This window comes from Nicotiana tabacum, chromosome 6 (genome assembly GCF_000715075.1).
Source record: "Nicotiana tabacum cultivar K326 chromosome 6, ASM71507v2, whole genome shotgun sequence".
Taxonomy (NCBI): domain Eukaryota; kingdom Viridiplantae; phylum Streptophyta; class Magnoliopsida; order Solanales; family Solanaceae; genus Nicotiana; species Nicotiana tabacum.
In genome coordinates, this window is record NC_134085.1 from 142,747,580 (window position 1) to 142,762,888 (window position 15,309).

The following is a 15,309-nucleotide window of genomic DNA, read 5'->3' on the forward strand; positions in this document are numbered from 1 at the left end:
ACTCCGTTTAAAGTCTGCGAAACCAGAAAATTAGGTAAGAAATTCTATTAACCGGGGAAAAGGTGTTAGGCACTCCCGAGTTCCATAGTTTTAGTACGGTCGCTCAATTATTAATAATTGGCTTAATTATCTGATTTATTACATGTTTTAAACCTATTGTGCATTTTTAACTTTATAACCGCTTTTATTTATTTATGGATTTATTTCTGGAACAAGTCACGATTGTCGTACACTTGTCGTTTTTGATGCACGTTGCAAACCGCGCTACATGTCGTTTTTGTAACTTTTTTTTTCTGATTTTGTATTTAAAAATGGGACCCACAAATAACACATGGCAAGTAATAAATAGCTTAGCATGATGTGTTGTACATGTCAGCGCAATTGATATACACGCTTTGGTGGATGTGTTTATTATTACCATTTTGTCAAGTTGGAGTATTCAAATGGGAAAATTCAAAGTTCGTGTATCGGCTTTCAAAAGCCCTACAAGTTTAAGTGGCTAGGAAGCCATTACGCCAAATCAAATCTCTAAAAATAATTACAGAAGATGGATATCACTGAAAAAAATCAAAGATTAGTAAATGAATTCTTACCAAGAAAATTTTGTAGTTGCCTTTTTTTTGGGAGCTTTATGAAGAAAAACTATTGAAACAGTTTATGGAAATAAAAATCAAGTATAGAGAATGAAATTTTATTAAACCAATGCCCAGCACCTCCCACCTCAAAAATATATTTTTTTTGTTGTCTGCATTTGATTTAAGAACTACTGACTTTTACGTTTGAGCAAAAAAGACCTAATTTCTTAACTAACAGTTTACTACCTAACAGATATTCTCAAAATTATATTTCCAGAATCTAATATGTACAAATTCATTCAACAAATTTACTAATTATTTTCAAGTCATGATTTTACCACTAAATCTCAGCAGCTATATGTTCATACACATTGCAACATATTATTCTAATAATGAACCCAAACAATAACATGTAAGAAGCAGAGAGGTCTCAGATTTGAAGACATATATGTTGTTACAACTTACATATGACCTTCCATTAACCAGATAACCCAACAGCTCCAAAAACAAACAGATCCAGCAAATTCGACAACTTCAACAGCTCAAACCATTTAGAGAAATCCCAGAAAATGTGCAGCAATTGAATGAAAATCCGAAACCAACTTTAAATCTTTCTTTTCGTCATTTTCTTTTTCTTTTTGATTTTCGGAGTTCTTCTCTTTTTTAGATCTGAAATTCGGTATTTTTAAATCCAGATGTTTCTTTCTGTGAAAGTGAGAGAAGAATGAAGAAGGAGAGGGGGAATGGAGAAGAAGAAGGGGAGGGTGTTCGTTCCTTTTGTTGAAGACCAGAGTGGTGCACCATTTTGGTCTCTAAGGGGAAGGGTTCTGATCTTTGTGTTCAGAGAGAAAGAGAGCCCTTGATGGAGGAGGAACTGCGTTGGTCCTCTTTAGAGAGGAGGGGTCTGTTTTTGTGTGAAGGATTTGATGTCTATACTAGGTCTCTAGTGTGTCTATATCTTAGAGTGTAGGAGGTATGATTTTAATAAAGGGGAATGGGTATTTGGGTAGTGGGTTGGGATGGTATGGGCTTAGGTAATTTGGGATTTTTGGGCTTCAAATTAAGCTGGCCCAGACGAAATTGACAGACCAAATCTACTTCTTTTTCTTTGTTTTTCTTTTAATTTTAAGTTCTAACAAATTAAATCCTAAATTAAAACCTAACTTAAATCTAATTTAGCAAAAAATAATTCTATTTATCTACTAACAAATGCATGTAAAATCTAAAAATATTTTGTTTGATTTTTATGGATTAATTCTAACTATTAAAGAATAGTTAATTCCTAAAAATGTAAATTAAACCTACGATGGCATGAAACGAAAAATGTGATAATTTTTATGATTTTTCTTATGATTTTAAAATATTAAACATGCATGAAATGCAACTAAATATAGAAAAACTCTTAAAATCCATTAAAATTATTTTTGGTCTATTTTTAGGAGTAATTTTCATGTGGGCAAAAATTGGGTGCTCACAGCTGCCCCTCTTTGCTCGGAAACATGAAGAGTTTTCAGGCAAAGATAAAGTGAGCAATTATGAGCAATTTTTTGCCCGTTGGATATTCCATTTGGAAGCACTTTGAAAAAGTTTTGACCGAACCTTGCTCGGAGGTTGCCTACATATCCTTGGCTATAAAGGAATCAGGTCAGTGTAGTTCTGGAAATTTTGGTAGCTGGGACTACCGAGAAGTTGTGATTTTACTGCTGTTGCTGCTGTTACTGCTTGCTGAGTTTCTTATTACACCAACATCAAAAATGAAAAAGACTAACTACGTCTATCAGCTACGAGTTACAAGATTCCTATCTACAAGTCTTCTGAAGCTTGATCTTGAGTCTTGGATGGTTCTTCATGAGGACTAAGATCTGAATCTTGATGCTCGTTAGCTGCAGGTACTGGTTCATTCTTTTTCAGCTTCTCGGATCAAGGTGGGACATGCAAAGTTTGCGACTTCAATCATGTCTTGAGCAGTTCACATCTTTTCTCCACTTCTGCACTTTGAGTTCACTTCTTTTTCTTTTCTTCTTTTCTTTTATTCTGGACTGAGACTTCTTCTTTCGGTTGTCTCGAACCCTGTGTCTTAAGGTATAACCTGCTCAGACACCAAAACAAAAGACGAACGAAATATTTTGCCCCAGTTTTCACTAGGAAATTTCGTGAGTTATTTGTAACAAAATTCTAAACTACTTCTTTATTGAAAGCAATAAAAGTCAGGATTGAGTATCCTTGAGAAAAAGAGATTAGGAAGTGGAGACCCTATATCTGAACTAAATCAACTAGGGGTTGGAGACCCTAGGTTGGAAAAATCACCAGGTTATGCTGGCATCAACTAGGGAGTGGGACCCTATGTTGGAAAATCATCGAGTTATGCCAGCATCAACTCGGGAGTGGAACCTTATGTTGGAAAAGTCATTGGGTTATGCCGGCATCAACTAGGGAGTGGTACCCTATGTTGGAAAAGTCATCAGGTTATGCTAGCATCAACTAGGGAGTGGGACCCTATGTTGGAAAAGTCATCGGGTTATACCGGTATCAACTAGGGAGTGGGACCCTATGTTGGAAAATCATCGAGTTATGCCGGCATCAACTAGGGAGTTGAATCCTATGTTGGAAAAGTCATCGGGTTATGCCGGCATCAACTAGGGGGTGAGACCCTATGTTGAAAAGGTCATCGAGTTATGCTGGCATCAACTAGGGAGTGGGATCCTATATTGGAAAATCATCGGGTTATGCCGGCATCAACTAGGGAGTTGGACCCTATATTTTAAAAGTCATCGGATTATGCCGTCATCAACTAGGAAGTGGGATCCTATGTTTGAAAAGTCACCGGGTTATGCCGGCATCAACTAGGGAGTGATACCCTATGTTGGAAAAGACGTAGCTAGGGATTGGAGACCCTATAGTACCATGATTTTGAATTTTTTTTTTCATTTTCATCATTATTTTTTCTCTTTTTTTTTAATTTCATAGAATGAGTAAATGCGGGAAAGAATTTTGGAGGAGACTTCCCTTTTTGGAGTTATTGCTGCAAAGATATTTTTTAGCTCTTGCTCAGTTTCTTTTTGGTAGCACCTGCTTCTTGCAAGGTTGCTTGTGCATTGCACCTGTTTCCTGTTTTTCAAACAAAGAACAATTTGTCAATTTGAAACACTGGTTGGTTTTGTGGCCTTGATTATTTCAACCACTTGATCTAGGCCCCTTTCATCTACAACTGGTTGTTTCCTTAATATCGATTGCATTTCTGACCCAGGAGAAACTCTGGCTTTTCCAGACTTTTCCATGACGATTGGTCGATAGGACTCAACCTTTTCGACTTTATTTTCCCTCTGTAGGCCATTCCCTTCTGACTTGTTGTTTTTCTTTTCTTTTTTTCTTTTCTTTTTTAAATTTCGAAGCATTGGGAACTTTTAGCTCCTCAAACTTTGTCGCAACGACTAGTCGCGTGGGACTTAACCTTTTCTAACTTTATTTCACCTTCATAGGCCTTTCATTTCTGGATTATTTCTCCCAATTTCAATTTCAGAGCATTTGGGTGCCTTGGCTTTTCAAACCTTTGCCAAGATGGTTAGCCACATAGGACTCAAACTTTTCAACTTCATTTGCCTTTATAGGCACTTCAATTTGATTTTTTCCTTCCAAGAGTTTTGAATTCGAAGCATCGGCCGCCATGGCCAGTCCAGGTCGACTTGATACCCCTGACGAGGCTGGGTGCCTTTTTTGCATATTAGTTTGTATTAAGCGAGAGCCCTGTAAATTAGTTTTGCCATCCCTTATTTGTCTTAATTTTCGAATAGAGTTAGACCGAAAGGGATACAAAAGAAAACAAACAATGGAATGGACAAATAGACTTAGATGAGAGGTATCCCTTTCGGGGAAAAGAAAGAAGGATCTGGAGTGCATGCAGATTTCAATGAACATGACATGCCTTTTGGACTGCATGCCTGATCTGTGTAAACCGTCCGACTCTCAGAAATTCATCACAACTTTGCCTTGAAATCGAGGAACCTTGCCAAGACTCTGTTGATGCCTATAGTTGTAAGGATCCTCTTTTCGATTAGTGGCGCCTTTTGCGGGTTTTCACCAGTTGACCTCTCTCATTTCTCTTCTTACCGTCGTCTTATAGTGCTCTTTGTGAGTTTACACTAACAAGACTCTCTCATTTTTAATTTCTTTGCTTACCATTGCCTTACGGTGCCCGTGAGGATTGTCACTGATAAGACTCTCTCATTTTATTTCTCTCATTTTGTTGTACCAGATCCAAGTAATTGTATCCTCCAATTTTGAACATCTTTAATGATTGATTGGAAGGACTTGAACATGATTTGGGGTAAAAAGAATTTAGATTAAATTACAACTTTGGAACCTTTCAGGCAAAACCATCGCCGAACCATTATAACTTCTGCCCCAGTTTCAACTTTTGGGGGAATTTGGATTTTTATTTTGGTGTGACTGAACTCCAGAGAGAGGCTGCCTACGTATCTTTTCGGAATCAAGTCGAACGTAGTTCAGGAACTTTGTTTTTCTTCTGTTTTTCTTTCTTTTCTCTTTCTTTTTCCTTTCCTTTTTCCTCTCTCTTTTTTTCATTTTTCATTTCATTTTGTCTTTTCTTCCCCCTTTTTTTGTATCTTTCTTTTTCTTCTCCTTTTTCATCTTTTTGTTTTTCATTTTTTTTTTCAATAACACTTTCAGGTTCCAAAAAAGATAATCAAAGAAGAGTAACTGGCTCAAATGGTTTACAAAAGGGTTAATGGTGTTTGGGTAGCGAGAATGAAGCCTTCGTCATTCCAATCGGAGTATTAATGTTGTATAAAGGATCAAATATAGTACCTTTTGATTGAACCTGCGTTGATATTTGTTTCTGGGATACTTCCTTTGACGTTTCCCAGGTACAATGCTCTCTTTTGGCGGTACTCTTGTGAGTTACCATGTGTGGATCTTTCCAATCTGGAGCCAATTTTCCGTTAGTTGTTCTGATTCTTTGTTTTATTTTCTTAAACCTATCTTCATTGCATTCTGATTCTTGATTCATTATTTTGAAGTCTAACAGTGTTTTAGGATCTGGGCATGAAGTCCGCAAGCATGTCATGTTATTGAAATCTGCACTTAATAGAAGTGAAAAGAAAATAAAAAATGACAAGATTAAAAAGAGAGATATTCCTGGAAGAATTTCATTTGATTTGATTTATTTATTTTTCGATTTTTGAATTTTAAAGATAGAAGGGTTTACATCGGAAAGTAAGACAATAAAGTAAAACATTCGGATCACACCCTGAAATAATCCGAATGCGGAAAGGATAGCAAGACTGGCTACCGAAACTCCCGTCTGATGGGGAACTTTCAAGCTTGGCGACTGCTTTCCGACTTTTCTTCTGCCTCATCAATGGCTTCAATGGCCTTCAGTACTGGATTAAATTCCTCATCTTCACAAATAATTTCGACTATTAACCCGGTGTTGTGAGCAGGCAACGGATTATTCGTCATATCAGGAGCCTTTTTGTCCCGAAAAATAATTCTTTCAGCTTCAACCAAATCTTCAAAATCCCTTTTGAGGGTCCAACAGTCCTCTGTACTGTGTCCCACTGCTCCAGAGTGGTATTCACATCTAGCATCAGCTCGGTGCGAGGGGGACTCGAGGTTCAGTCAGTTCGGGGCCACTGGCTACAATAGATTTAGCCTGATTAGCTTTTGGAACAAGCCTGAATACGATTCACCAATAGGGGTGAACTGGTTCTTTTTGAAAGGCTCTTTTGGGAGATCATTGTAGTGGGGAACATTTGATTGGGGATTATATGGAGCTTGGTAAGGATGGGCATTTCTGGGAGGTGGAGCTCAGTTTTGTGTATAATATTGTGGCCGCATGTAAGGTTGTAAGGTTACGCATTCATCACCTCATAGGGAGGCGGTACCACGGCATGAGCAGCATTTTGATGGGGATAATAGTGTTGAGGAACCTAAGGAAGCATATATGATTGGTTGAATGACCTGCCGGCCCCCTCGAACTGAAAGCCATCATGGCTCCTTCTTCACTCCCGTTTCCATTTGTCAAATGCTCTAAACCATTTTGAATAGCATGTGAGGTGGAATTAAAAGCAGCATGACTCAAGATTCGACCTGTTTTTAAACCATTTTCAACCATTTCCCAATTTTGATAGCCTCAGTGAACGTCTTACCCATAGAGGACATCATGTTCTGGAAGTAGTCTGCCTCTTGGGCTTGTAGAAAGACCGTGACCATTTCAATTTCGTCCATTGGAGGCTTTACCTTGGCGGCTTGCTCACGCCATTTGACAGCATATTCGCGGAAGCTTTTCGCGGTTTTCTTTTTCAAATTGAACAAAGGTTTCTATCAGGAGTGATGTCCACATTATACCGGAACTGGCGGATAAAATCTCGGGCCATATCATCCCATATGTGCCAATGGGTAATTTCTTGACCTGTATACCACTCAGAAGCGATTCTGGTAAGGCTTTCCCCAAAATAGGCCATTAGCAACTCCTCTTTTCCACCAGCATCTCTCAATTGGTTACAATATCGTTTCAGGTGAGCGACTGGGTCTCCGTGCCCGTCATACTTTTCAAATTTTGGCATCTTGAAGCCAGCTGGCAGACGAACATCGAGGAACATACATGGGTCAGAGTATGAGATACTCTTTTGGCCACTCAAACCTTGCATGTTTTTCAGGCTTTGTTCCAGGCTCTTCATCTTCTGAGCCATTTCCTCTTGCTCGGGATTTTTAACAACCTTTTCTTTCTCCACCGAGAGATCATGTTGCGGAGGTTGAGTGAAAGAGTACGGGGTCACATATGTTATTTCTGATTGAAAATATGGACCCTGAAAGGTGAACATTGGAGGCTCAATATACGGCCATAGTAAATTTGTTTTTGCTCTGGTGCAGACTGGTGCTACAGAGAACAATATTGGAGGTGCCCGGGAAACTGGCGCTTGGGGGCGAACCACAGAAGGTATGCTAGGTACATTGGACGGCATTAGAGGGTGCCCAGATGGGATGAGCGGGCTGGGCACAGGGGCATTCGTAACCTCACCTGACCTGGGGATCAATTCAGGGAACCCAGGGATTGCACTTGGCGGTTCCCTAAGACCAGGCGGCCCACATTTCCAATATGCGGAGAAGCAACATCCTATTCTCTTCAGCAGCTGCTAATTCTGGTTGGGGAATAGCCGGTGATGGGCTATACTCAAGATCGATGATTTGTAGATGGCTTTCAAAGGCCATAGGAACCTTTCCTTTGGATCTTGTGAAGTAAGGATGGGAAGCCAGATTACCAACAAAACTAACCACCTGAACAGAACCTGACTAATTTACACATCCAACAACCTTGTTAGTTTTGAGACGCTTAGCAAATAGGAAATCGCATATTGGGATGCAATGCACCTAAACAATTAAACGTTTCTACTATGTGTTTGAACGAGTTGCATGTTCCATCCCGGCCTTAACTAACCCCTTTTCTGCACTTTTTTTTTTCATTTTTGCTTCGCTCAAATCACTCATGATTTTCGTTTTGTTTTTGTTGGTCTTTTATTTTGGCACTCTCTTTTTTCTTTTCTCTTTTTCCACTCAATTTTTCTTTCTCTTTTTTTTCAGTTTATTTTTTCGCTCAATTAATTTTATGGCTATGATCAAATCCGATGGGGATTGTCTACGTATCATGACGCCGCATGAATCAGATCTTGTGTAGTTTGGGAAAATTAGGAATGGAATAAATAAACTAACTCTCTCTTTTAGTTTTTATAACACTCAAACAATGAAAGCATTTAAAAAGAAAATCTCCTTTTTTTTTTGCATTTTGTTTTTTATTGAATATTCGAAAGAAAGGCTATTAAAGAGGAAAGAAAATATTTTTGAATTTTTTATTTTGATTTTTGATTTTTTTTTTTTGAAATTTTTGAAAGAAAGGCTTCTAAAGAAGAAAGATTTTTTTTTTGGATTTTGAATTGTTTTTTTTTTGAGAATTTTTGAAAAAAAGACTTCTAAATAAGAAAGAAAATACATTTTGGCTTTTTGATTTTGCTTTTGTTTTTTGGGAAAAGACTTCTAAAAAAGGTAAAAAATATTTTTTGGATTTTGTTTGATTTGTATTTTTGAAAGAAGGACTTATAAGAAAATATTTTGGATTTCTGAGTTTTTTTTTTTGTTTTTAAATTTACAAAGGTACTTCTAAAGAAAAATGAAAATATTTTTGGACCTCAATTTTTTTAAAATTTTATGACATTTACGAAAGAAAGACTTTTAAAGAAGGAAAAAAAAAATTGGGTTCTTTTTTTTAAAATTTTGAGAAAAATACTTCAAAATAAAGAAAACCCGCATTTTGAATTTTGATTTTTCGTTTTATTTCTTTTTCCATATGAAAGACTTCAGAAAGAAGGAAATTATTTTTTGAGTTTAAAGATATTTTATATTTTTTTTCTGAATTTTCTAAGGAAATGCTTTTAAAGAAGGAATTAAAGGAAAATATTTTTGGATTTGTTTTTGAAATTTGGGGAGCCGATGAGGTTTTCCTACGTATCTCACATCCAGTGAGAAGCAGACCGGCGTAGTTCGGTCAGTTTTGACGGAACAGGGAAACATGACCTTTGAAAACTTTGGCTTATTTTCTTTCTTTCTTTTTTTTCAAAATTTTGACAAAGTTTTAAAATTTTCCAAATACCTACCTCTCGCTTATTTTGATTTTTTTCTTTCCCTATTCTAGAAGCCAATCAACATGCAAGCCGAAGCAAATAAATGCGCAAGTAGCACGTAAGATGCATCAGGATAGTCTTTTTAATTTTGGTACACCTGTCCTAGATGGACCCAACCCGTGTATTGAGTCCCCAAAGTCAAATGTACGTGATGCAAACAAGCGTTCCTACTAGGGATCTGACATGAGGCTGTGTTATTCTAGGTTTAAAACCTGGGTGTATTGTTCTAGACCTGGCTTACCCGAGTGGACAGCTCAAGACGGGGGGAGGGGGGCAGAGTATCGGGAATATAAAAGCTTCACTAGCTTTGCAACTTATTCGTACTTCGTTCTAAAATTGGGATATGACTCTAACAGAAAAGAATTCACACGAAGCGCACGCTTCCTAGAAGATTTAGAAGACTAAGAGAGAAGAAGGGTTTCGTAACAATTTATATACAGTTCAAGCAATATCAAAGAGGTAAAAAACGGCATTTAGCACATAAGCTGAAACACGTAAAAATCAGATAATAAACAAAGCCAACTATAATAATTATTCTAAGCTCGAATTATGAACCCTAAACCAGAGATTCTGGGTTCTTTTCCCCAGCAGAGTCGTCAGAGCTGTCACACCTCCTTTTTACCCGAGGGGGATATAAGGAAGTTTTTCCAATTAAAGTGACATAAATCGAAATGGAATTATTTATTTAATCAGAGTCGCCACTCATAATAATTTATGGTATCCCAAGTCACCGGTTTATTTTGAATCCCAAATCGAGGAAATTTGACTCCGTTTAAAGTCTGCTAAACCAGAAGACTGGGTAAGGAAATCTATTAACCCGGCTAAAGGTGTTAGGCACTCCCGAGTTTCGTGGTTTTAGCACGGTTGCTCAACTATTAATAATTGACCTAATTATCTGATTTATTACATGTGTTTAAACCTATTGTGCATTTTTAACTTTATAATCGCTTTTATTTATTTATGGATTTATTTCTGGAACAAGTCACGATTATCATACACTTGTCGTTTTTTATACACGTTGCAAACCGCGCTACATGAAATTCACCCGCGATTTACAACATGTTTATTTTAATTATTGTTCGAAGTTATGGTCGGGTCACATGAAATGCACACCCGAATTGGGATTTATGTGTCGTGACCATGCCACGGGAACCGTACCTATGGTTACAATGTTTATTATTAATCGTGCCTAAAGCAAGCTACGATGTTTGTGATTTATTCCCTAATCTAATTTGAGATTATTGTGAGGCCATGAGTCATGGAAAATGGAATTTGTGGAAGGAAGTATAGAGATGAAGAGTTGGTTATAGCATTTGTAAATGGACAAACGAAATCAAATCTCCGACAATAACACTTGCAAATGGACAACGAAATCAAATCTCTAAAAAATTTACAGAAGATAAAATCACTGAAAAAACCAAAGATTAGTAAATAAATTCTTACCAAGAAAATTTTGCAGTTGCCTTTTTTTGGGAGCTTTATGAAGAAAAACTATTGAAAAAATTTATGAAAATGAAAATCAAGTTTAGAGAACGAAATTTTATTAAACCAACGCCCAGCACCTCCCACTGCAAAAATATATTTTTTTGTTTGAATTTGATTTAAGAACTACTGACTTTTACATTTGAGCAAAAAAGGCCGAATTTCTTAACTAATAGTTTACTACCTAACAGATATTCTCAAAATTACACTTCCAGAATCTAATATGTACAAATTCATTCAACAAATTTACTAATTATTTTTAAGTCATGATTTTACTACTAAATCTCAGCAGCTGTATGTTCATACACATTGCAACAAATTATTTTAATAATGAACCCAAACAATAACAGGTAAGAAGTAGAGAGGTCTCAGATTTGAAGACAAATATGTTGCTACAACTTACGGATGACCTTCTATTAACCACAAATATTACACGAAGCAGGGAAGCCAAGAGGAGTACCTAGAGCGCAAGTCTACAGCTCCAAAAACCAGATAACCCAGCAGCTCCCAAAACAAACAGATCTAGCAGATTTGAAAACTTCAACAACTCAAACCACTTAGAGAAATCGCAGAAAATATGCAGCAATTGAATGAAAACCTGAAACCATCTTTAAATCTTCCTTTTCATTGTTTTCTTTTTGATATTCGGAGTTCTTCTTTTTTTTAGATTTGAAATTTCGTATATTTAAATCCAAATGTTTCTGTTTGTGAAAGTGAGAGAAGAATGAAGAAGGAGAGGGGGAATGGAGGAGAAGAAGGGGAGGGTGTTCGTTCCTTTTGTTGAAGACCAGAGAGGTGCGCCGTTTTGGTCTCTAAGGGGAAGGGTTCTGATTTTTGTATTCAGAGAGAAAGAGAGCCCTTGATGGAGGAGGAACTGCGTTGGTCCTCTTTAGAGAGGAGGGGTCTGTTTTTGTGTGAAGGATTTGATGTCTATACTAGGTCTCTAGTGTGTCTATATCTTAGAGTGTAGGAGGTATGAGTCCCCAAAGTCAAATGCACGTGATGCAAACAAGCGTTCCTAGTAGGGATCCGACATGAGGCTATGTTATTCTAGGTTTAAAACCTGGGTGTATTGTTCTATATTTGGCTTACCCGAGCGGACAGCTCGAGCCGAGGGGGGCAGCATACAGGGAATACAGAAGCTTTACCGGCTTTGCAACTTGTCCGAACCTCATTCTAAAATTGGGATATGACTCTAACAGAAAATAAGTCACACGAAGTGCACACTTCCCAGATGATTTAGAAGACTCAGAGAGAGGAGGGTTTCGTAATAATTTATATACAGTTCAAACAATATCAAAGCGGTAAAAGGCAGCATTTATCACATTAGGCTCAAAAATGTAAAAATTAGATAATAAATACAGCCAAGTATAACAGTTATTCTAAGCTCGAATTCTGAACCCTGAACCATAAGTTCTGGGTTCTTGTCCCCAGCAGAGTCGCCAGAGCTGTCACACCTCCTTTTTATACCTCGAGGGGGATAGGGGAGTTTTTCCAATTAAAGTGATATAATTAAAATGGGATTATTATTATTTATTTAGAGTCGTCACTTGGGATAATTTATGGTGTCCCAAGTCACCGGTTTAATTTAAATCCCAAATCAAGGAAAATTGACTCTTATTTATGGTCCGCGAACACAGAAGACCGGGTAAGGTATTCTGTTAACCCGGGAGAAGGCGTTAGGCATTCTCGGATTCCGTGGTTTTAGCACGGTCGCTCAACTATTATTAATTGGCCTAATTATCTAAAGGAAAATTTGGGGAAAATTGTAAAATCTTTCAAAAATGAAAAATGATAATTTGAAGGACGAATTGATATCGAAACTTGATATTTTTTGTTCGGTTGAACTCGTATTAGAATGGGTTTTCGGGTTTTATAAATTTTGTCGGGTTCTGAGGTGCGGGTCTGGGGAGTTGACTTTTGTTGACCTTTTGTAAATTGTACAAGGATCATAGCTTTGTTAATTAAAATTATTTTCTCCTACAATGTTTGATGTATTTAAGGCGTCTTTGGCTAGATTGGGCCGAGCGATGGTGAATTGGTAAAGGAAAAGCTAAATTGAGTATTGAGTTGGTAAAATTAAGGTAAGTTTCTTGTCTAACCTTGTGTGGAGAAAACCACCCCTTAGGAATTGAGTCAATTGTGCTATATTGATATGTGAAAGATGTGTAAGGAAGGTGACGAGTGGGTACACAGTTTATATGTGGTGTTGACTGGTTAGATTGTCTAGTCTTTTTCCATGCCTTTGATCAATTTGTCATAATATGTGGTATCTTGTTGTTAGGCTACACTTACATGCTCTATATGATATTGTTAGCACTTGTTTAGCTCTTGCTCGTTGTTTGGCCTTATTTGCCTTATTTAAAGTTATTGCCTTCCTTGTTGTTTGTTTACTTCTTAATTGTGAGTTCCTCCATGATTCTGTGCATATATGCTATATGTCCAAATTGTTGTGATGGTCTGCGTAGTTATCACGTGTCTTACATGTCTTGTTGTTTCCTAAAGGTTGTTGTATTCCTTTGATTTTTACGTGGTTCTCTTGTTATCGTGTACTCATACTCTTGGTTGTAGAAATTCTTGTAATTGAGTTGTTGAATTATTGTTATTGATTTAAATTATTGTATGGGGGATCAGGTTGCATGCCACAACAAGTGAAATAGGGGGGCGGTGGAATAAGAGAGCACATTTATATTGTGATATTATTATTATTATACGATGGGATCGGGTTGATTGCCGCAACAGGTGAAATGAGGGTGAATTGTTATGTGGAAATAAGGGTAAATTATGATATTGAGATTATATGGTGGGATCGGGTTGCGCGTCGTAACATGTTATGTTTATTGTTATGATATTGATGTTTATTGTATGGTGGGATCGGGTTGCATGCCGCAATAGGTGAAATAAGAGTGGATTGATATGGTGAAATAAAGATGAATTATGATATTGATATTATATGGTGGGATCGGGTTGCACGCCGCAACATATTTGTGTATTCTGTATTCCCTATTTTATTGTATTGTTTTCAGTTCCTTCGTACAAAATTCTGAGAATTTGTATTTTCCGGTTTTCACTGTCTTTCGAGGATTTAGTCATTATCATTGACATTATTGCCTTGCCGTCATTTCCTGAGATCTTTTCCTAATACTGTTATTCCTGTAAATTGATTTTCAAGGTGAATATACTATGTTGAGTCATTACCCCTCGCACTGTTGAGTTGTTAGTAATATAGTGATTTAAAATAAAGAAATTAATATTATGCTACCTTGTATGACTTTTAAATTAGAACTCGCCGTATATATTTTAGTATTACTAATTCTAATAATTGTTATATTTATTTCAATTGGTTTCTCAACTAAATCTCCTTAACCTGTCTGAGGTTGTATTTTACTTAAAAAGGAATTGCTATTAAGTTTTTATTTAATTAATCTTATATTAAAGGCAATAGCTTATTCGATGTTGTATTTTTATTTGAAAATGTTATTTTCTTCACTCAAATGATTTCGAAAAATAACTTCATCTTTTCTCGTTGGTTTCCTATTTGGTCTAGAAACTGTAAATTTACTTTATGATATATAAATAGAACTTCTTGAACATCTTAATTAGTGTTTGTCACGGATATTATGTATTGAGTAGCACGTGGATTTTGTCATGCAAAGTGAGATGAAAATATGTGGGCATAAGGTCCCATGTATGTTAAAGGTTTGGAACTTGTGATTATGATATGAGGTTACGAGAATCGGAATTGTTGGAATTTGTGTATTAGAAACGATGCGATTGGTTGAGTTGACATCGCTTTCCTTACTTGAGCACATTTTTTACTTGTCTGTATCCCAAATATGTTGATGTGTAATTACTTGGTTATTGTTTTTGTTACCATCCATGTTTCCCCTTATCATCTCTATTGTTTGTAGTTTGATTTCTCCTTACTATTGGCATTACTTCGTTATCTTTATCTTTTTAGCTTTATGTCATATCCTGTTTAGTTTATTAGACCAGTAGGTGTCTTGACTATTCCTCGTCATTACTCCACCGAGGTTAGTCTTGATACTTACTGGGCACCATTATGGTGTGCTCATTCTACACTTCTGTACATTTTTGTACAGATCCAAGTATTCGATCGTTAGTGGCTGTGCAGATCATTGCTGTGGAGACTCAAGGTAAACCTACTACTGCATTCGCAGGCCTTGGAGTCACCTTCTATTGTATTTATTTCCATTGTTTCCTTTTGTTCTAGAATAGTGATGTATTCAATATGTATAACTACTCCTAAAAAGACTTATGACTTGTACTACCGGTTTTGGTATTATAAATTGTATAGAGATATCTATTTCGAAGTTAGTAAATATTGTCGTGTTTTCTGTTAATGTTAGGCTTACCTAGTTTTAGAGACTAGGTGTCATCACGACTCCTTTAGAGGGATTTTGGGTCGTAACAAGTTAGTATCAGAGCTCTAGGTTCATAGGTGCTATGAGTCATAAACAGGTTTAGTAAAGTTTTGCGGATCAGTACGGAGGCGTTTGTACTTATCTTCGAAAGGTTACAAAAACTATTAGGAAATT

General features: G+C 36.7%; 1 long non-coding RNA gene across 1 annotated transcript; it reads right to left on the bottom strand.

Annotated features, from left to right (window-relative positions):
• Nucleotides 1-890: 890 nt before the first annotated feature.
• Nucleotides 891-11,951, bottom strand: LOC142181884 (uncharacterized). Its single transcript, XR_012710790.1, has 2 exons — nucleotides 11,211-11,951; nucleotides 891-2,664 (listed from the first exon to the last, which is right to left on the bottom strand). It is a non-coding gene; the product is annotated as an uncharacterized LOC142181884 (long non-coding RNA).
• Between the last annotated feature and the right edge of the window lie 3,358 nt (nucleotides 11,952-15,309).